Genomic DNA, 22,473 nt, shown 5'->3' with positions numbered 1-22,473 from the left:
AAATCTGACTACTACATGAAGCTGTCTTCCGCTTAGGGGAACACAGCACACCCGCTAAGCATCGGACACAGTGTTCAATTCATAATACAAATTACACACTGTTCGAACGCGTCTTCAAGGAACACTATCAAAGAACGCGTTAGTTTGTCATACCACTACTTGGATTACAAGCCATATTGGACATCTGCTTCTATAAAAATTCATATCTACGAGCTCGGAGCATGCCACAAAGAAATAGTCTCCCCCTCTCCCTCAGACATGTTCACTTTAGATTTATACTGGATGCGTTCTTAGTCATGTAACAGAAAAGGTAAAACATAGTTCTATTACTTACACACAAATCTTGCGTAGCGACAGGAAAATGATAAATTTAATGAAAGCAGAGCTTATAAACAAGAGTTCTGAAAAGTCTTTCTTCAAAACGTGGATAGGGAAGTAACTATTCGATCTTGATTTCTGGAGAGTGCTTGTATACACTCTGTGCGGACCGCCAAAACCATGGAGAAAAGTGCATTAGCGGGAAATTTACAAGTGGTAATCTGTTTGTCAGAGTCTCCGGTTAATGGAGTGTGTCCCGGTATACAGCCGAGCTGCTGTTCCCATTTTATGCACATATCTCGACGAACCTACCCATTAATCTTTTTAATGTGCTGCGAACTGTGCTTTTAAATGTTCTATTTGGGCTCTACCCGGATTGTGAACTCGTATTTTTAGTCTGCGGCAATTATTTACAGCCGCCCGCTACGCCATTTAATGCACTTCAGTTTTTCAGAGCCGATAGTGTTTTTTTCCTGGCATGCACACTGTGTTAGCGTTTCCCAGCTCAGGTGTATGTAATGACCTGTGAGAACTCAGGAAAAGAAAAATAACCAAAAGTATGATACCATCAAATGCAAGACGACCAGTATTGTGATGCACACTTAAGTTACTGGGACAGCATATTACAAGGGTCTTATGTATTCAAACATCTTTATTTCAAGACTCAAAGGAATAGGCATTAACTGCCAGTGGACATTGAGCAGGGGAACTACGTCGGTAGTGTGTGGTATAAGTTGAGACATTGGGTATTACTGGAGGTGTGCCAGGACAGTCGGTGCGGTTGTGGTGAATACTGTGTCCAGATAGTGTAGTGGACAGCGCATCTGCCTAGCAAGCAGGAGACCTGGGTTCGAATCCCAGACTGGCACAAATTTTAAACGTCTCACTTATACAAATCAATGCGGATTGACAGCAAATGTCTTTAATTCCTTTGTCTCTTGATACATAACGTCTGCAGGATCAAAAAGATGTCCGTTCTTTCAGACATGCCCCAAAGAATAGACACCACACATTTAACTTTATTTCGATTAACAGTGAAGTGGTTTTAAATTTAAACCATGCTTGGGACACAGCACTTATCTCGCTGGTCATTACATAAACCAGAGATGAGGAAGCACTGAGAATGTGTACATTTCAGGGAACAGAATTTGATGCGGAACTCGTCACAGAAGACAATTATACTCCAGTCAATGAGATTACAGTTCGAAAACGTGTCTGGAGATGCCCCGGACAGCGGTGGGATACCAACGTGACTGCTGCCCGCTATGCGTGACAGCTAGGAGTGATGGTCAGAGGTAACATTTCATTGGATAGCAGGACCCTTTGTCTTCCGCGGTACCCTTGAAGCATAGGCGTGTGTCAACGATGTTATACGCCCCGTTTAATCACCATTCATGGCAGGCCATCCTGGGCTTTAATTTCAACAAGATAATACTCAACCGCTCAGATCGTGAGTTGCTGTTGTCTCCGCGCTTGACAAAACCCTCGCACGGCCGGTAAGGTCCCCTGATGTCTCCCCAATTGAGAAAGTTTGGATTACTATGGACAGCGCCCTGTAACCAGTTCGGGGTTTTGACAACCTAATGCGCCATTGGGCAATTTGGCAAGATACCCCGCAGGACGACAGCCAACAACACTACCAATCAACGCCGAGTAACAGCTTGCATAGGAGCCAGAGGTGGACCAACACGTTACTGACTTGCTAAACTTAAGAAGTACGTTCTGTTGAATAAATTATTAATTTGATCTGAAATTGTAATAGTTTGTCTGTACATGTGAATCACATCCACAGATTTCCGTTCCATGCGGATAATTGCTTCGTGGTGCGTGATTTTTGTCTTGATGTAGTATGTGACTGTCGAAAATAAAGTATGTACTGTTACGACTGTTTATGCGGTCCATTATGTCACAAAGACTTACAGAGAGCAATCGAACTGCTATATAGTGGCGCGGGGAAGGGTTTGTAGCGCACGAACGTAATGTATAACACAGGAGTCGAGTGCCAGAGGCCGCACCGCTCCACAGGTGGCACGACCCTCGTCCAGATCCAGCTGTCCACTTCCTGGCGCCGGCCTGCCGCGCATCTGTTTACTCCGCTTCTCTGACGTCACCTTACGTCACGCTGGTATCAGCATACAATTATCTGCTCTTGTAATAATGAGGCAATAGCCGAGCGTCAAGCGTCATTTCCTATGTCACGCCTTCCTTCAACATCGACTGATAATTCGGATTAATTACACACTAACGCCTTGAAAATTGCATCAGCCAGAACGAATATCTCTGATAAATACAAAGTTGAAGGATGTTTGCAACACTGTACCAGCTAAACGTGATAACGATGGCGCACACGTAGGCATAGCAATACCCTCTTCCTTGACCGGATTTGTTACAATAACGACGAGGTAATTTAAAGAGAAGCCACCAGTTGAAGGTGAAAACGTGAAAGCAAGTGTCTGCAACATCAGCAGATGATGGAGAACCTAGCAGAATGTCTCCGGAAAATGTTTTTCATGCTTACAGTTATCTGAAAGACCGCCGTTGCTTCGTTAAAATAGGTCAACGTTCCATCACGCAAGACGTCATCGAAGGAGTCATTCATGGATCTGTTCTGTTGCTTTTGCTCTTTATACTCCAACGATTTACCAATGCTCATCCAAGTGGTCCTTTCACAGTTCGCACATGATACGGCGATTCTGACCAGCAGCCGACGCATCAATGCAGCAATTTGGCGGCTTCAGTCAACTCTGCATGACAGAGCAATGGCCAACGGCCAGCTTCGTCGGACGAAGTTAAGTACTTCAGGTGCAACTAACGACAAGAAACTTCTTTCCAAGTCTCATCTCAACAAGAGGACTAACATCCTGCGACTACTGCATCAGCTCTAGCCACAACTCGCCAGTACATATATGAACACCTGCACCAAACTGCACTTAGATCCAGCAAAGATCCTACCAGCCATCCTACATGGTTGCTACTTGTGGGGGTACCATCTGCAACTCGGCCCACAAGCCCATTCAGACCTCACAGAACAGATGTTTGAGAAGGATCTTAAGAGCATCCAAGTGAGCACATGTCAAATTAATATTAAGAACTGCGCATAGAGTTTCTCCTAGAAACCATCGAATCAGCCACACGGAAACGGGCACGCGCACCCTTCGGCCGACATATCGCCATTTGAACTACGTAGGATCAGTCGCTCCAGAAAGATAGCATCGCATTTGCTTACCTCGGGCCATTACCGAGTGGCCCCGCTGAAAACGTCACCACCATCCCCGGAAAGTCCTACGGTGTGAGGAAACGCGCAGCTTCCTTAGAAGTCAACAAAGAGCAAATTACCCTTTCACTTACAAACCAGGAAGTCTAACCACACAACGATTAGCACTCCTGCAAGAACCACGCACAAAAAGTGCCATACAGGCACACTTCGGCTTTGAAAGGTAAAGATACTACACATGATGTGTAGGTGGAACCAGTAGCTTTACAGGGTGTTTCAGGAAGAATGGTGAATATTTTAGGTGTTAGTGTAAACTGGTACCAATGAAACGTCATGTGTGTGTTGGTTGCCACCCCATAAACCATGGACCTTTGCGTTGGTGCGGAGGCTTGCGTGCCTCAGTGATACAGATAGCCGTACCGTAGGTACAACCACAACGGAGGGGTATCTGTTGAGAGGCCAGACAAACACGTGGTTCCTGAAGAGGGGCAGCAACCTTTCCAGTAGTTGCAAGGGCAACAGTCTGGATGATTGACTGATCTGGCCTTGCAACAATAACCAAAACGGCCTTGCTGTGCTGGTACTCCGAACGGCTGAAAGCAAGGGGAAACTACGGCCGTAATTTTTCCCGGGGGCATGCAGCTTTACTGTATGATTAAATGATGGCGTCCTCTGGGGTAAAATATTCCGGAGGTAAAATAGTCCCCCATTCGGATCTCCGGGCGGGGACTACTCAAGAGGAAGTCGTTATCAGGAGAAAGAAAACTGGCGTTCTACGGATCGGAGCGTGGAATGTCAGATGCCTTAATCGGGCAGGTAGGTTAGAAAATTTAAAAAGAGAAATGGATAGGTTAAAGTTAGATATCGTGGGAATTAGTGAAGATCGGTGGCAGGAGGAACAAGACTTCTGGTCAGGTGACTACGGGGTTATAAACACACAATCAAATAGGGGTAATGCAGGATTAGGTTTAATAATGAATAGGAAAATAGGAATGTGGGTAAGCTACTACAAACAGCATAGTGAACGCATTATTGTGGCCAAGATAGATACTAAGCCCACACCTACTACAGTAGTACAAGTTTATATGCCAACTAGCTCTGCAGATGACAAAGAAATTGAAGAAATGTATGATGAAATAAAAGAAATTATTCAGATAGTGAAGGGAGATGAAAATTTAATAGTCATGGGTGACTGGAATTTGAGTGTAGGAAAAGTGAGAGAAGGAAACGTAGGTGGATATGGATTGGGGCTAAGAAATGAGAGGAAACCGCCTGGTAGAACTTTGCACAGAGCACAACTTAATCATAGCTAACACTATGTTCAAGCATCATGAAAGAAGGTTGTATACATGGAAGAACCCTGGAGATACTAAAAGGCATCAGATTATATAATGGTAAGACAGAGATTTAGGAACCAGCTTTTAAATTGTAAGACATTTCCAGGGGCAGATGTGGACTCTGACCACAATCTATTGGTTATGAACTGTAGATTAAAACTGAAAAAACTGCAAAAAGGTGGGAATTTGAGGAGATGGGACCTGGATAAACTGAAAGAACCAGAGGTTGCATAGAGTTTCAGGGAGAGCATAAGGGAACAATTGACAGGAATGGAGGAAAGAAATACAGAAGAAGAATGGGTAGCTTTGAGGGATAAAGTAGTCAAGGCAGCAGAGGATCAAGTAGGTAAAAAGACGAGGGCTAGTAGAAAGTCTTGGGTAACAGAAGATATATTGAATTTAATTGATATAAGGAGAAAATATAAAAATGCAGTAAATGAAGCAGGCAAAAAGGAATACAAGCGTCTCAAAAATGAGATCGACAGGAAGTGGAAAATGGCTAAGCAGGGATGGCTAGAGGACAAATGTAAGGATGTAGAAGCTTATCTCAGTAGGGGTAAGATAGATACTGCCTACAGGAAAATTAGAGACCTTTGGAGATAAGAAAAACACTTGTATGAACATAAAGAGCTCAGATGGAAACCCAGTTCTAAGCAAAGAAGGGAAAGCAGAAAGGTGGAACGAGTATATAGAGTGTCTATACAAGGGCGATGTCCTTCAGGACAGTATCATGGAAAAGGAAGAGGATGAAGATGAAATGGGAGATACGATATTGCGTGAAGAGGTTGACAGAGCACTGAAAGGCCTGAGTCGAAACAAGGCCCCCAGAGTAGACAACATTCCATTGGAACTAGTGACGGCCTTGGGAGAGCCCGTCCTGACCAAACTCTACAATCTGGTGAGCAAGATGTATGAGACAGGCGAAATACCCTCAGACTTCAAGAAGAAAATAATTATTCCAATCCCAAAGAAAGCAGGTGTTGACAGATGTGAAAATTACCGAACTATCAGTTTAATAAGCCACAGCTGCAAAATACTAACACGAATTTTTTACAGACGAATGGAAAAACTAGTAGAAGCTGACCTCGGGGAAAATCAGTTTGGATTCCGTAGAAATACTAGAACACGTGAGGCAATACTGATCTTACGACTTATCTTAGAAGAAAGATTAAGGAAAGGCAAACCTACGTTTCTAGCATTTGTAGACTTAGAGAAAGCTTTTGACAATGTTAACTGGAATACTCTCTTTCAAATTCTAAAGGTGGCAGGGTTAAAATACAGGGAGCGAAAGGCTATTTGCAATTTGTACAGAAACCAGATGGCAGGTATAAGAGTCGAGGGACATGAAAGGGAAGCAGTGGTTGGGAAGGGAGTGAGACAGGGTTGTAGTCTCTCCCCGATGTTATTCAATCTGTATATTGAGCAAGCAGTGAAGGAAACAAAAGAAAAATTCGGAGTAGGTATTAAAATCCATGGAGAAGAAATAAAAACTTTGAGGTTCGCCGATGACATCGTAATTATGTCAGAGACGGCAAAGGACTTGGAAGATCAGTTGAACGGAATGGAGAGGGTCTTGAGAGGAGGATGTAAGATGTTCATCAACAAAAGCAAAACGAGGATAATGGAATGTAATCAAATTAAATCGGGTGATGCTGAGGTAATTAGATTAGGAAATGACACTTTAATAGTAAAGGAGTTCTGCTATTTGGGGAGCAAAATAACTGATGATAGTCGAAGTAGAGAGGATATAAAATGTAGACTGGCAATGGCAAGGAAAGCGTTTCTGCAGAAGAGAAATTTGTTAACATCGAGTATAGATTTAAGTGTCAGGAAGTCATTTCTGAAAGTATTTGTATGGAGTGTAGCCATGTGTGGAAGTGAAACATGGACGATAAATAGTTTGGACATGAAGAGAATAGAAGCTTTCGAAATGTGGTGCTACAGAAGAATGCTGAAGATTAAATGGGTAGATCACATAACTAATGAGGAAGTATTGAATAGCATTGGGGAGAAGAGACGTTTGTGGAACAACTTGACCAGAGGAAGGGGTCGGTAACTAGGACATGTTCTGAGGCATCAAGGTCAGCGTGGAGGGTAAAAATCGTAGGAGACAAAGAGATAAATACACTAACCAGATTCAGAAGGATGTAGGTTGCAGTAGGTACTGGGAGATGAAGCTTGCACAGGATAGTGGCATGGAGAGCTGCATCAAACGAGTCTCAGGACTGAAGATCACAACATCATGTGTATTGGTTAGAGAGAGAACTTTTCATTTCGCGTGTTGATACTCCACTTGCCAAGGGGTTTATTTATCGATCGTAGTTTTTATTTTGAAGTTGCTATTCAGCTTACACTTAAGTTTTTGGCTGTTGTAGTGATTTGTTGGCAAATTCTAATGTATCAGTTTAAACATACAAGTATTTGCAAATGGAGTGCGAAATCTTATGTACGGGTTTTGTAACGGATATCAAACTGCTGTTTGCAGCGAATATGGCAGAGTATTTCCTGATTGACATACGTCGTTAGGGCGATATAATTTTCAAATTTATAATACTGAAATTAAAGTTCGCTTGATATTAAATAGTTCATTCAATGACCAATTTTTACAGCAACTACTTGTCATCCTCAGGTTCTCATATTTACAGTGTGCGGATGAAATAACGCTAATGAAATGATCTGCATAATGGTAAAACGATCATATACAAGGTACATCATCTGAATAATAAAAATAACATAGTCCACAGAATGTAATTACACATCAGTCTCGTCGACATCCTCCAATTATAAAAATGCAGTTCCACACTTGTTTAGGCTTTAACTCAATTGTAAAACGCCTCGACAGTCCTCATATGTGAAAACCAAATCACAACTAAGAGTATCAAACTTCGTCTAACCGATCAGAAACAGAATATTGTTTCCTCCTTGCTGCCTACAAGCGCTGCCATTCGCAACCGCTGTTAACACGCGTCACGTTCAAAAAGATATTTTATTGATAGTGACCACTCACTTGTTTACTAGAAACCATGTATATCTTGATACTGTCCATCTACGATCCGTATTGGGCAAGCTTTGCAACTTTCACCACCCTACATAAAGATGAAGTCTCTATCAGACACTGACGTTAGTGTGCACTCAGACATCACAACCCTTAGCTTGTCTTAATAGAGTACACACTTCATCTCTCCTTATAGAAAACCTCGTCGTCCTACACCTCGTACTGTGGGCGTACGGTGATATCTTCACTATCAGCAATGCTTTCCAAAAAAGAAAATTTGTTCTCAAAGTAAATGCTTTCATCCTCTGTAGTCCGTTTCTCAGACTAAGATTAATGTGAAGCTATATATAATAGATCCCACAATGGAACAACTGCTACAATCAGTTCTTGCTAACGCTATTTTTGTTTTTCGTGTAAAACTTAAAAAAATATAAGGCGGTATCCGTTGCGGCATAAAGCGCCTACTTAAGGATACTCTGCTGAACGTGTTCCACAAAGGAAATTAGCTCTAAGATTTGCCAAGGCTAATTATATTGGGCTTTGGGTGGTAGCTTATAACTGATAGTTGGCAGTCTAGTATAATACACGGATCCATTTGCAAAAGTTCTAAAAATCCTTTGTTTTGAGGGAGTTTAATGATGTAGGAGCAGGGAAAAAATGTCCGTTCTAGCACGTATCGCCGCTCTAAGTGGGTGAAGCATAAACACATCAACTTTTGCGAGGTTCCCAGTATCATCTTGTTACTTAAAATCTGTAATTGAGTTTTCGTTCAGTAAAGGGGCAAACTGTTTTCAGAAAAACCTCGTAACTTCGGTTAGCGCTTACAACACACGTATAGTTTCGTCTTACTTCTAGTCTGCAACGTCACTAGAGCTTCAGCCAATAACAGACCGTTATCGATCATGCAACTAAATCTTGATACTAAATAATTTTTAACCTTTAATCACATAAAAATAACATTTTGTGAGAATATTGGCCGTAAATACTATTTTAATATAATCAGAATAACAATGTGAACCATATTTCTAACATAGGTAAATAGCCTATTATCTTTATCTAGTCAGCAAACTACGTGCAGGATTAAATAGAGCTCATTGCAGAAAAATCAAATCAGTCTGTATTGTGAGGTTTGGGTGCAGAATAGCTTAAAATGATCCACCTCGTTTACATTTTACGACAAAATTTATGGAAAGGGGCACTGGTTCGTTACTTTCTATTTAAGGATGAATACAGGTGAGCTAATCTGGTGACTGGCGGAGGAATGGTCACGAACTTAGGGCTCTCGGCTGCTTACAAAGCGCAATCTCTATCAGTGGGAACAACAGAGATGCTGCTTGCAGATTTAGGTATCTTTCTTCCCTGTCCAAATGGAAAAGGAAAACATACTCACTCAGCGAAACTACTAAGAAAATCTGGATGCAGCGAACCAGCCATCTCAGCTCAATACTATTAGGTTTACTCGCATGGATGACTGCGTCAACAGTCGTTTCCCTAGATGCTCCTACTACAGCGTTACATGGGTCGACACAATGTCCTCCCGAATAAAGTTCCGCCCGAACAAATATTGTTTCTTTCCATTTGATACGCTCAATAAATGTTAGTGTGGTCAGACGAACATTGGATCAACAGCTCTTCTCCACTCACCCTCTCCTCCGCCCGACTACGACCACCGAGCTCCATGAAAAGGATCTTGAACGGGTTTCACTTAGGAGCAGTAATAATACTCACATAGTACTAGCAATACAAAACTGGTTAAAAGCAGACGTTAACAGCAATAACATTTTAACTGTATTTCGACTGAACTGTATTTCGACTGAACTGTATATAGCAAAAGTAGGTTGGCACAGTTGGTGGAGGCGTGGTTACAGCGGTATATAATGTCTTGTGAGTTTATTAGAGATTCCGAAGGCGAAATAGTTAGATAAGATTCGGTATTGCAATTGGAACAAACTTAGTAATATAATGCTTTTATAGGCCCATTCCCTCAAGAGCAGCAGCGCCTAAACTCTTCAGGGAAAACTTGCTTAAGGCTGTGTTTACATTTTCTGTTTATTACACTATTAGATGGAGATTTAAATTTACCAGCTGTATAATGGGGAACCAAGGTGATTAGAGCAAATCGTTGGAAGAAAGAATGGTCTGAAATAGTTCAGAATCTCTCACCCGAAAATTACTTGGAGCGTTAATGAAAGAACTGACTCCTGAGAGCATCATCTCCTGCTTACAAACGGGCCACAACTTAAAACTCACTCAGCGTAGAGCAGGGATCGGTGACCATAAGCCGTTATGCACCTACACACACTAATAGGAATGAAAGGAAAGATAGCATAATTGTGTTCGGTAAGTGCGACAAGATAAGCTTCAGATCACAGAATTTTAGAACGCTTTTCATTCTCACTTGCGCCATTTCTAGAAATAAAAAATGCCGTCTGTAAGAATCAACATGGATTTTGCAAACAAAGGTATTGTGAAATCGGTCTCGCTTTGTTCATCTAAGAGACCCGAAAGGCAGTAAATATTTGCGCCCATGTTGATACAGCGTTCTTTCACTTCCAGAAAGTGTTACACAGTTCCACATTGCCACCCAGTGAACAAAATACGTGCGTACGAAAGATCAGACCGACTTTGAAGAAAGTTTAACAAAGCATCTCATTCTTCTGGAGAGATACTCATATCTAAACGAAATAAGACACAGCGCATGACGTCGGAAGATCCCAGAACTTGTTTGTTGATGAAGCTGCTATGAACAGAAATCGCAACGTCAGATAATATTTGCGAAATACAGGAAGAGCTGCAGAGAACTGACGCTTAGTGGAGGGACTGGCAGTTGATGCTCAACATAAACGTTACGTACTGCTGTTGAATAGGCAAAAATCCCTATTACGATTAGACTGTGTGATTTCCCAACAGTCGCCGCAAATTGTCACGTCACCAAATACCTAGGTACACTGTAAGATCACATTGTGGCTGCCTGTCAAAAAAGGCGAATAACCACATTTCGCAGCGAGGACCACTGAGGGACATGCAAAAAGATCCAATGAGGTTGTGCAAGATAGAGATGTGGAGCTATGCAAATCCAGTGCCGCGGATAACTGCTCTAGATTTCTCGATGAGGATCCATGGCACGTACAGCTCGATCGAGGTGGACCCGCAGATTCTCGATTGGGTTTAAACACGCGGAGTTTGCTGGCCCACGTAGTACGGCAAACTCATTCTGGTAACCTTCGAACTACGCACGTATAGTGCAAACTTTGAGGCACCTTGCATTGTCCTGCTGGTAGTTGCCATCGTGCCGAGAGAGAATTGCGTGTAGGTATGGACATGGTCCCCTAGGACAGATGCATACTTGCGTTTATACGTTGTGAGCCTCCAGAATATCATCCAGGGAATGATTTCCGGCTTAGACCCTTTTACGATTGTTGCAGCGAGTTTTTCACCCTCTCCACGCCGTAATTGCCAACGGCCATCTGTCGAACGGATCATAAAACGTGATTCATCTGAGAAGATCCGCTATCGCAACTTACTGGACGTCCAGCTGAGATACAGGTGTGCAAATTCTAGCCTCCGTCCCTGGTGAATAGCAGTGAGCATGAACCAGACGCCTGCTGCGGAGGCCCATAGGTAGCAACGTTTGATGAACAGGCGATGGGAAATACTGTTGGCAGCCGAAATACTGTTGGCAGCCCCTCCGTTCCTGTCTGCCGTCATTTACTCAACAGTTGGACGTCTGTTGGTCCTTACACAACTCGACAGGCGTCGTTCGCGCCCGTCACCTATGGCACCAGTTTTGAATAGGGTAATGCATTGCATATTCTTCGCCGGCGAGACGTTTTAACAACCCTACCACAACAAAGGTCAAAATTTTAATAACGATTGTGGTGTTGCTCACGCTGGTAAATACTGCATTATCGGCCAACAACAGTCATATTATGTAGCAGGTGTCATTAGAGCCTTGTTAAGTCATTTCATGTAATAATGAAAAAACTAAGCACTCATCTTTTTGTTTCCCACGCTGTTCTCGTCGTAAAATCATGGCCCAATAGTTGAAAATCTAGGTGGTTATGATTCCAAGCTCAGATGCGAAGAGACCTAGGTTTTATCCTGCTATATTCAGAAGTTTTGTAGATGCGCTTCACAAACCATTCTTGGAGATTACACTTTTGCTGGACAATGGCGATGTAAAAAAAATAATCAGCACTCCGAAATTAAGTTACTTCCTTTTAATTGCTTTTACTGCAATATCACGTGACACACAAACATCACTTCACAATACAAAACATACTTGAAAACATCTTCCTCACAGTCACTACTAAAGTTCACATTTTATAAGCTGACTACGTTATGCGTCTTTCCAAGATGACGTCCAACACTTGACTTTCTCAAGGTCCGACTCTCTAACAAGTTAACAACTAACTAATAATCGCTTACGCGCCCAAAAATCAGAGATAAAAGTACGTCAAAGATCATAGTGACAAAAGAAAGAATACACATAAGACTAATATCATTGCAATATAAACATATCGATGTATCGCAAATGAAATGAAATCTGAATGTTGTCTCAGAAATATGTCAACTACTTTGCAGAAACACAGTAGAATATAGCTGGTATAGAGAGGTTCAGGTGAGGTGTCGTAATGGTTGCGTAATTAAAGTACCATTACAACGTGAACAATTTACATACAGACTTGTCCATTTCGCCCGCCATTTCGGACGTAAAATCGCTCCATTTCCGCATTACGACAACTGCTCTCTGCTCTGTTCTGCCCCCCCAGCCCCCCCCCCCCCCCCACACACACACCCATGTTGTATATGCTCTCCATCGCCATCTGTGAGTGGTTGTTGAGGTTGACGTCGAACGGAGGCGGTGGTCGCATTGACTGGACGGTGTGGTTACTAGCTCACACTGAGGTTACCAGAAAGCCTTCTTACGCCATTCGTGACTGAAACTGGAAGGAGGCAACGTAGCAGTAGTAGTACACGAAGTACCCGCCGACGCGTACCGTAAGGTGGCTTCCAGAGGATGGATAAAATGTTAAATGACGAATAGTCCCAAACTACTCCACAATTCTACTGCGATTCTTAGATTTAGTGCAGATTACTTTGTCAAACTATGATTATGGTTAGTTGACAATTAACACTTGCAAGGGGATACTCCACACTGTAAATCACGAATTTTGATGCGCTTCAAATATGTTGTAGAGGCACTTACCCTGAGTACCTGGCTATCCGGTTTTTTAGCGACGGGCCTTGGTTTTTGAGAAGATCGATTTTGAAGTTCATTGCGTGCTTTCTATACCCGTAACATTACATATAAACAGAGCAAGTCAGGGTAGCGCAGCGAAAAGGCTCACGGCTACCGTGCTAGAGGTACTGTGTTCGAATCCTGTTGGGGTACTTTTTTCAAAATCGGCCGTATTTTTCAATTTTTATTTCAAAGAATATAAACAGCGTAAGGTGTGTTCTAAACATTCATGGTGGTGTCTGATTGTTCTATATCGTGTCTCCCTACCACTTTCGCGCAACGACGCTCTGAGCGTGTTTTTTAGGGAATTAACTAGTTTGAACCTGGGACCTGTTGCTGGTAAGGAGACGCTAGACCACACATGACATGTAGAATTCAGAAGAGTTCAGTGAGACTAGCGATGATATAACCAACTACTAAATGATCTCAGCGTCAGCTCTACTGCACTCCCTGTAAAAGAATCTTAATACTAACTAAATTTAGTGGAAAGGGTTCAAGGCTTTCCTATTTTTAGTTAGCTGGTAAAATAACGTCGAAAAAACAGTTACGTTTACCATTGGAAATTTTATTCTACTCACAAAACATCGTTTATAAATTGCACTATTGATAAAAGGAAATGTTTTAATACAGGATAGTAAAAACCAACTGCGTTCAACAAAAATGTGAACGAATATTCCCTAAATGGGTTTCCAAGTTCTACAATCGATCGAAGGATGACCTATGCCATATCACATCTATAATCTAGGTTTAATTTAAGTTTCACAAAAGAGAAAACTATCAAAATGGTCTACAGTGACCCTCAATTATCTTTAGTTATCTAACTTGTCGTAAATTACAGTGGCTGATGTGGCTTCTCAATAACTATATAAAAGAAAAATCATCGCGTTTCAGATCTGTTCAAGTGGCAAATGTGAACACCATGAGTTTTAATTAACGATCACCATTAGTATTACGCAAAAAAGGGGTGTAACAAATGAGTCTTCTGCAGTTCTGAGTGAAGCCTTATGCGATCAAAAATGCGGCATCGCGTGCGTTCATTACCTTGTCGGTGCTTAGGCGGCATCAGGGCGACAGCGGCCGGCGCACCAGCCGTCCAGCTCGCCGTCTCTGAACCAACTCTCTAACTTCTCCTTACTACAATTTACCGAAGTTAGTTAAAAAAAATTATCTGGCTATGTTTTCATCTGACCAATCAGGGTCTCAATGTTAACCTTAAGCTCCGCCTACAAAAATTGTCAATCCAATGAGAAACGATATACTTCTTGTGGTGGGACAATGTTTTTAAAGTTTGCAACGTAACAGACGCTAAAAAGTCTCGCGCTAAAACCTGCAGCTAGTGTGGTCCTTTTAGCGTTATCGTAAGATCCATACTGCTCCTCTGGAGGGCTCTATCTTTTAACATGGGCTGGGGAGTGATCCTAATGTAACAAACACGCGAAAAAGTCTCACGCTAAAACTTGCGGGTGGTAGTGGCCCTTTTTGTGTTATCGTAAGATCTATACTGCTTTTCTGGAGGGCTCTAGCTTTTAACATGGGCTGGGGGTGATCCTTGACGTACCTGAGACGCGAAAAAGCCTCACGCTAAAACGTATGGGTTGTATAGTCGTACAGGTAGGCTCGCGGCGTGGGTGCCCAGCCCCTCCCTTATCTAGCTTAACACGGTTCTGCTCTCGGCTTCTGTCCTCGTTTCTCCCCTCGGAACTGCGTCTGCCTCACGGTGGGAAGGTACGACATGCGTTTAGGCATTCTTGTTAGTCTGTGGTATTCCATTTGCTCACTCGTTACTCGTATTACTTTGGTTAATTTAATGTCACGATTTATTCGGAGCTATGTGACATACTACTGGATTTGCTTATCATGTCAGGGTTTTCATGTAAGGTGTTGGATTTGCCTGACACCTTAGTGTGAAATTATAAAGCTATATTCAGTTATTAATATTTGCTGTCATCCAATATTACAAAATCTTATTTTTCATCAGCCACATTGCTTGATGTGCCAGAACAATATTTTGGGTGACACTTATCACAGAAACAACCTAAGCACAAATTTTCGCAGCACCACGCGAATTATATGAAAGCAACAGTCTTGCAGGCGCACGATTTCTTCGTGAGCGATACCGGGAAACACAGTTCTTTTGCATTCAAAAAGATTTCTTTCATTCACTAATTTCGATGGGAACCATGCATATCTAATCATGCTTTCAAAATTAGGTGCACTGAATTGATGTAGGATTAGCGAATGTAATTTTTATCGAATCTTCCCTAGAAACGACCTCTGTCTTTTATCAAGTCGGGAGAATTCCGAATAATCTTCATGAAGATTTTCATCTGTCGGTAAAAATAAACATTGCAGGGCTGGCAATAAGGAGGGCACTTCGATGGTACCACTTTTAGGGTGCAGGTGCTCGCTTTCCTTTCATCAGTGAATAGATAGTAGTATAAAGTTTATTCGGATTGCCCTCCCCATGAATTGATAACGTAAAAAAATTTTTTGTCCACGTACAGAAGAATAACAGAACGCAACAATTCTTCGTACACCAGTTTCGTGAGCTTCTCGGATTTCATGCAGAACACGATTACATTTCTGTATTTCCCAGTTAATTCGTCTACTCGTTTTTGAACGTTAGGACTAAATTTTCCGGATGGTTCTTGCATACATAAAAAAATACGGGAGTAGGACTCGAAGACGGTACCTCTAGCGCGGTAGCCGTGAACCTTTACCGCTGCGCTACGCTGACTTGCTCGGAATATATGTAATGTTATGGATATACAAAGCGCGCAATGAACTTCAGAATCGATTTTCTCAAAAACAAAGGCCCGTCGCTAAGAAACCGGATAGCCACGTACTCAGGCAAGTGCCTCTACAACATATTTGAAGCGCATCAAAATCCGTGATTTACAGTATGGAGGGTCCCCTTGTTAGACTAACAATGGGACGCACGTGTCCCACAATTCATCAGTGACACAGTGGGAATTTGCTGGATGTTACCGCGATGTATCAGTGCCCTACTGGTAAAGGGAATCCTGGTAATGGTCTTTACAATTACAGCTTGCGCCTGTAGGTTGCAATATTTTCAAAGTTTCATTGTTAACTTTCTGCTCCGTACTGTTGCATCGAAATAGTTGGAGCCTGTATGTAGGCAACCAAATGCACACTTGTGCTGCGCGCTGTTGTCGCGCCTACTCGGACAATTTTCTTATCAATGCATTGCACGAACTTTTTCATGTTAGTCGTGTCACAAACTCTGCCTATATTGAATACCTGTAATGTGAGCTACAAACAAGGAGAGATGGTACGTGTCCTGGCGCGCGTCTTTTCCATATGTCATGCACTTTTTTTCTGAAAAAATATGAATACACCTGCACGTCCCACCTTTCCCCGCTCTGGATAACGAAGCGGCGGGAACTTTCTCGTGTTTTACCTTCTGACTATGGCATTAAATGAAACCGTGTTGTCTTCCACGGAAAAAAGGCAGTCAAAGGCTCTCGCTTTAGAGAAGTTTATCGGAGCTGGTTGCAGCATGTTATTTGAGAATCTGACAGTCCTTGGAAGTGGCAATGAGCAGCTCCCGGTGGGGCCAGAGGTTTCGTAATATTCTCTCTTTTTGTACCGGCGTCGGTCAACATCTTGTCGGAGGCTCGCCGGCGCCTCTCACGGGTCGCGGGCAGCGCGTCACGCTGCCCTCGGGGGCGTGTCTGCCGTCTGGCCCACTGGACCTGGCCGCGGGCACTCGGTCAGTCAGTCAGCCTCCTGTCCTCTCGGCGAGCGGTTTGTGTTGCTGGCTGGTTGCACACTCCTGCAGCTGACAGCTCGACAGGTATGCCTCAAACTTGTTAATGCTTACCACGTTCATTATGTGGAGCGCCACAGTTCAGTTTCTGTTAGCATCATTGTTGCTCTAAATGCGTAGACGAGCCAAACTATTATGACCACTGCCCTCCGTGAATTTAAGTGCAGCCTACCAAAGTTGCGTTAAGGGCTATCGGGGCACTGCCTCCACCTTCGTAAGTTTGACGTGCCCTCGACTTCCGAAAGAAACGAAGAAAATTAAAATTGACAAACTGGAAAAAGTAGTAATGGTTAAGTCGAATGAAATATTTCCCTATGTTGAAATAATCGTTGTTGGTTTTGGATATCAGTGTGACATAAAGAAATGCGAATCATTTAGTCAACGTTAGCCAGCAGACACCTCTCTTCAGTTGTTTTATGTACTGGCGAATAAAAGTTAATTTAACAAGCAAGTCTAGCTAGCTTCCAGTTCTGTGTTGCAACATTTTACTGGGTCCCCTCAGAAATCTGTGAAGCATGGTAGCGTGAAAGGGGGGTAAGCCGATCAAGCATACGACGAATTGTGAACGCTGTAAAGCTCCAGGATGGCTGCCTGCTGCGAACGAGGGTGAGCCAGATCGAAGGATGCAGTACTGAGAGTGAAGGCATGCTTCGCGAGGATGAACGGTCTGCAAGAATGGTTATCTGATCTGATGAAGCGCAATTCAAACTGAACGGTACTGTAAACTGCCACAGCTGTGTGTACTAGGCTCCTGAAAATCCTCACATTCACGTAGACAGCCGGTAGATAGACGTGTATGTGTCTACCTACCGGCTCTTAATGTCTGTCCTCGCGTGGTTTGATTGGCAAATTCTTACTTGAAGGTCGTGGAAATGTTAAAATGCAGTTGAGAATGAAATGGTTTAAATGTACTGATAACGTTCAGTGATACTATTCTTGGCACACAATACTGAAAGCACAGACTTTTAGCGATCAAAAAGGTGTATACCAATCCGAAATCATACGCTCTTTAGACTTTCATCGAAACAGTTACTTCCGTCAGCCTCTGCTCAGTGTCTCTTCGTAACTATAAGGATTAATATTTGTCAGATCATAGGATACAAAACCGCGTGAGAGGTCATGTACAAATCATAGTCTGCGCTTCATATGACTTACCAACGAAATGAGTCATTTACAAAATTTGCAAAGTGCGAGTGGGACTTACGCTCTGAGGGTTCCACACGAACTTAATTATTCGTATAGATAGTTCATGTATGCCGGGGATCGAGAATATAGATTATTTTTGCATGTTATCTATATTTATACTGGCAAGATATCGGTCCCGGAAATTCAGACTTTCGTATATGCTGCTGGTTCCGTAGTGAAATTTCATTAACAATGTTCGCGTGTTGCCAAAGTTCATGATTCTAGGCTAGCAGGAAGCACCCTATAGGTTTTGATGAATGAGTTTGCGAATATCAAAATACATTATAGGAATAGTCGTATCTTTTGATAGCGGTGACTCAGCTTACATTGTGTACGGAGGAAAGCTACCGTAGACCCTACTGCCTTACAAAGATATCAACTTGATAGCTGTACCCGTTCCTGAGTAAATGGGGTCTTACGAGACAGCCAGTGATAGTACAGTCGTTTCGTTTTTTACCGGTTGAGTTACGGAACCAATAAAGTGAGGATTATAAGGTCGAGCTCCAGCGCATTGTATCATTTCATCACCAAAGTTCACAGCGAGAAGAATCAAAATAACAGTAGTTCGGATTCCAGCTACCTCTAACACCAGAAGATCAGCAGGCCTTGAGGATTGCAGATACCGTCTGCACTCACACAGACGAAAGCTTATCCACGTTATATAATTATACTCGTACGTAAGCAGAACGTAATTTCATATAACACTACATTCCTATAGTACCCGAATTATTTGAGACACGATTTAAAGAGCACTTAATTTTCTAACAAAAATGCAACGTAACGTTTGTAATTCGTCTGTAATTAGAAATTATTTTAAAAAGTTATTATTTCTAATGTGTTTGGAAAACGTGTCGTTCCAGACACCTAGGTGACACACTTATCAAACATCCATCCGATCGAGTATACAGATCACTTGACACGGACACTTTTTAGGAGAATGCATTATTATGCTCCAATTTTCCTGCAATTCAAATTTACAAAATTAGCGATTCACTAACACACTGACTTGCCTCGATGAAGTATGGATGACGGCCGGTTTGCAGAATCAGATTACTCCAAGTGCAATTACAGTGTCAAAATCTGCACAATCGTTAAATACATATGCCTGTGAGAATTTGTCACGTGTCCACAGGAAGGTGCAACGGATTTGACGCATATCTGCAGGGTGCCACTTATTGGTGGAACGCAGTTGCTTGTCAAAGGCGTAAATGCTAAAACTTCCCAAAGGGCTAACAGTGCTCGTACGTTAAAGCGTGTGCTGGCAACTCCTGCCGCGAGCGGTGACAGATTTGTGAGATGGCGGAAGAGCTGATTTGTGTTGTGCATAAAAACGTTTTAGTTTCAAACGCGGGTGGAACATATCTAGCAGTTTTCACAACATCCTTTAGCATTGTACGTGTAGCTAGAGCGATGGAACTTACGTTCGCAGAGAAACACGGATTCATGAAAACACTTAATAAGCGATTTAACACAAGCGATATCATTTTCTAGGAGATGTGACCTGTCTATTGATCAAAACATTTTATTTTTATCGTACACAGGTTTAAGTATTCAAGAAGCGCCGTGTATTACAAACCACTAGACCGAGCGAGGTGGCGCAATGGTCAGCACACTGGACTCGCATTCGGGAGGACGACGGTTCAATCCCGTCTCCGGCCATCCTGATTTAGGTTTTCCGTGATTTCCCTAAATCATTTCAGGCAAATTCCGGGATGGTTCCTTTGAAAGGGCACGGCCGATTTCCTTCCCTAACCCGAGCTTGCGCTCCGTCTCTAATGATCTCATTGTCGACGGGACGTTAAACAACACTAACCTAACCTACAAACCACTAATGACACTTCGTAAATAAAAGGAAGAGAAACGTCTATGACAAAAACAATTTGATACAAAGACGGATCACATGTCCAAAAATTAAAAAAAAATACAAACAACGAAGGAATTCCAGTAAACAGAAATATCTTGATGTTACTGAAACAATCACATCACACTAGGGCTTGTACTCTATTGCTGCACTCCTCATGAAATGCATCAATAATTTCCTGCTTTTGTTATCTTCTGCGGCACACTTATTCCAATAAGAAACTGTCAGTTCTTTTGCAATGTCTGGTGCCGTGAAGTGATCTCCTTATGGCCGACCAGGTGCCTTCTATACTACTAGTAGTGTGTGTGTGTGTGTGTGTGTGTGTGTGTGTGTGTGTGTGTGTGTGTGTGTGTGTGTCGGAAATGAGTCATTCCTGAATGGATGTACTTATTGATAATACTCAGCAGAACCTTCTTCCTACGTCCGGGAACTACTCTGGAAAAAAACTTGTGTGCGTTTCTCTTTGGATCCCTGCGAAAACCACTGCCCTGCTTTGTTCCCTCTGCCGTATTTTCTTCTTTAGGACATAGGCTCGTGAATCTCGACAATGACACCGTCGTCACAGTTTCTTACTTTCGTTGCAGAGGCTTCTCCAGTTCACTGTCGTGTTCTCGGATAACTGTAGTTCATCGTTAATAAACTTCTGCACCTTTCGACCCACAGAGAAGCTAACTGTAGAAATTTTGTGATGCTCAACTTAATTCCCTCAAGACGTGAATTTATTACGCTGCAACTAACTCTGTGGTCAGGCTTTTGACAGCCCCACTGCATCTATTCGGACACTTTCTGCGACTGGCTTTAAAACCATCTATGGTTTTCTTATAAGGTGATTACACACACTCAGGTCGGAAAATTAAAGAGACCAGGTACGGCAGTCACACTTATTTCAATTTTTTACGTGATCATTAATATAATATTCGTACTTTTATTTAACGAACTTGTAGACTACATTTTTAAAAATGTTCATAAAAATGTGCTTCATAATTATTGTGATAAAATTAGCATTCCCTTTTTTATTATGAGATGTTTGAGACTACAGTCCCCTGGACTGGGATGGTTCACAGGAACCGGGGTCGCTTGTAACGTGTTAATATAAAGTGAAAAATACAGATGTTTGAGGAAACAAGTCCTTCCTGTATTCGATTTACTTAGTAAGACTCATATTTTAATTCTGTTCTTTAGTTTCAAATAACATCGGATTTCGAATCTCATTCACAACGACCGTAAGTGTATTTTAATGATTTTAAGTATGGTTTCAAACATTACTGCAAATTATAGTGCCTACTTGAGGCATAAGGAATAGTTTGTACAGGTTTATTTAATCATAAGTCCCAAAGTGTAGTATGACTTACATTGCCCATATTTGGCTACGCTTAGGATTGCTGTCGATATGTTAGCTTTTCAGTTAATGTGAGTGAGCAACTGGTGGTAACACACCTCAAGAACAAGGAAGGTCCTAGCTGTTGCATTTCAGCAGGCACGTAGATGCAGGAACGTAAGCGAGTGAAGACCGTCATCTCGAGTAAAACTTCGTTTAGTTCATAGACTGTGCTAGAGAATCTACGACATAATTTCACAACCGTATCGTAGTCATGGAAGAGTGCTGCTGCTGTGCAGGTCATTGATCCCAATAATCAGCTCACAATGAGAGTTGAAACGGTGGAGTATTTAAAGGGAGCTAGCATGAGGCTACGATGCAAGGCTTGGCTCGTAATGACCTCATGTGTTCTTGTTGTGCTATATTCACCGAAAAGGCTGTTACCTGTTGTGTTAGTTCCTCGCCAACTGCTTTTGTGTAAGAGATAGTTCCTTGTAGCAAGCCTTAAGAGCTAACAAATATGCTAATCAGGCTTCCTTTGGTTTTCTGTCGCAGTCTCCCTGCTGAAAGCGTATTCTCGCTCGGTAAACGGTGTAATGTGTCCAGGGCCTGACCCACTTGCTGCGTAACGGCCTGCTTCCGCATCTCACGTGACTTGATTTCGCCTGTGGCGATGATAATAAGTTTAGATAACTTTTTAATTTCCTACCCCCTGTGCTAACAATATTCGGCGCATAAAATGATTCCATATTTGTTTTAATTTCGTTTGAAAGCGAGCGTTCTGCGGACATTTTTGTTCCAGCCTGTAATTCGTGTGTTAAATGTAATATTTAAATGCAGTGACTGTATATTGCTTTTATTCTACTTTGTTAGCATCCTTTATCTGTATTTCATCATATTAAAGGCAGAACTCAATGTTCAACAGAATTGGCTTTCGTCTTTATTATTTCTTGTTACGGAATCAGTACATAGTTGGCAACCGGTAGGGACTTTTGACTCTTTATCGAAAAAGTAGAGACGTAGGGACGGATTTCCGATCCCTGTGTGAAAGCATAGGTACTTTTGTCCAAGAAATAAAAATTAAAAAATAAGAAATTAAGAAAAGAAAAAGTGCCGAACTGTGTAAATTTTAAACATTGTATGTTTTCCCCATTGTTATGGAAAGTTGGACTACAAGCGCCTACCTCCAGGACGAAACAAGGTGCAGAAGAAA

At 42.2% G+C, this 22,473-nt stretch overlaps 1 protein-coding gene and 1 non-coding gene across 3 annotated transcripts in view; both read left to right on the top strand.

Moving 5' to 3' along the window:
* The window catches only part of LOC126337068 (MFS-type transporter SLC18B1-like), a 117,135-nt gene that overhangs the window by 38,437 nt on the left and 56,225 nt on the right, over positions 1-22,473 (top strand). Inside the window, exon 1 of one of the 2 annotated variants that reach the window (XM_050001399.1) lies at positions 16,836-16,923. The exons of the other annotated variant lie outside the window; for it this stretch is intronic. The gene's annotated coding sequence lies outside the window, so the exon portion shown is untranslated. Of the gene's footprint in view, positions 1-16,835; positions 16,924-22,473 lie in introns of those variants that run through there. 2 annotated transcript variants of the gene reach the window in all.
* On the top strand, positions 1,116-1,188 carry Trnaa-agc (transfer RNA alanine (anticodon AGC)). The gene has a single exon. It is a non-coding gene; the product is annotated as a tRNA-Ala (tRNA).

Source organism: Schistocerca gregaria, chromosome 2 (assembly GCF_023897955.1).
Source record: "Schistocerca gregaria isolate iqSchGreg1 chromosome 2, iqSchGreg1.2, whole genome shotgun sequence".
Lineage (NCBI taxonomy): Eukaryota > Metazoa > Arthropoda > Insecta > Orthoptera > Acrididae > Schistocerca > Schistocerca gregaria.
The sequence above is the reverse complement of the archived record's forward strand: the minus strand, read 5'-3'. Positions and strand labels throughout refer to the sequence as shown.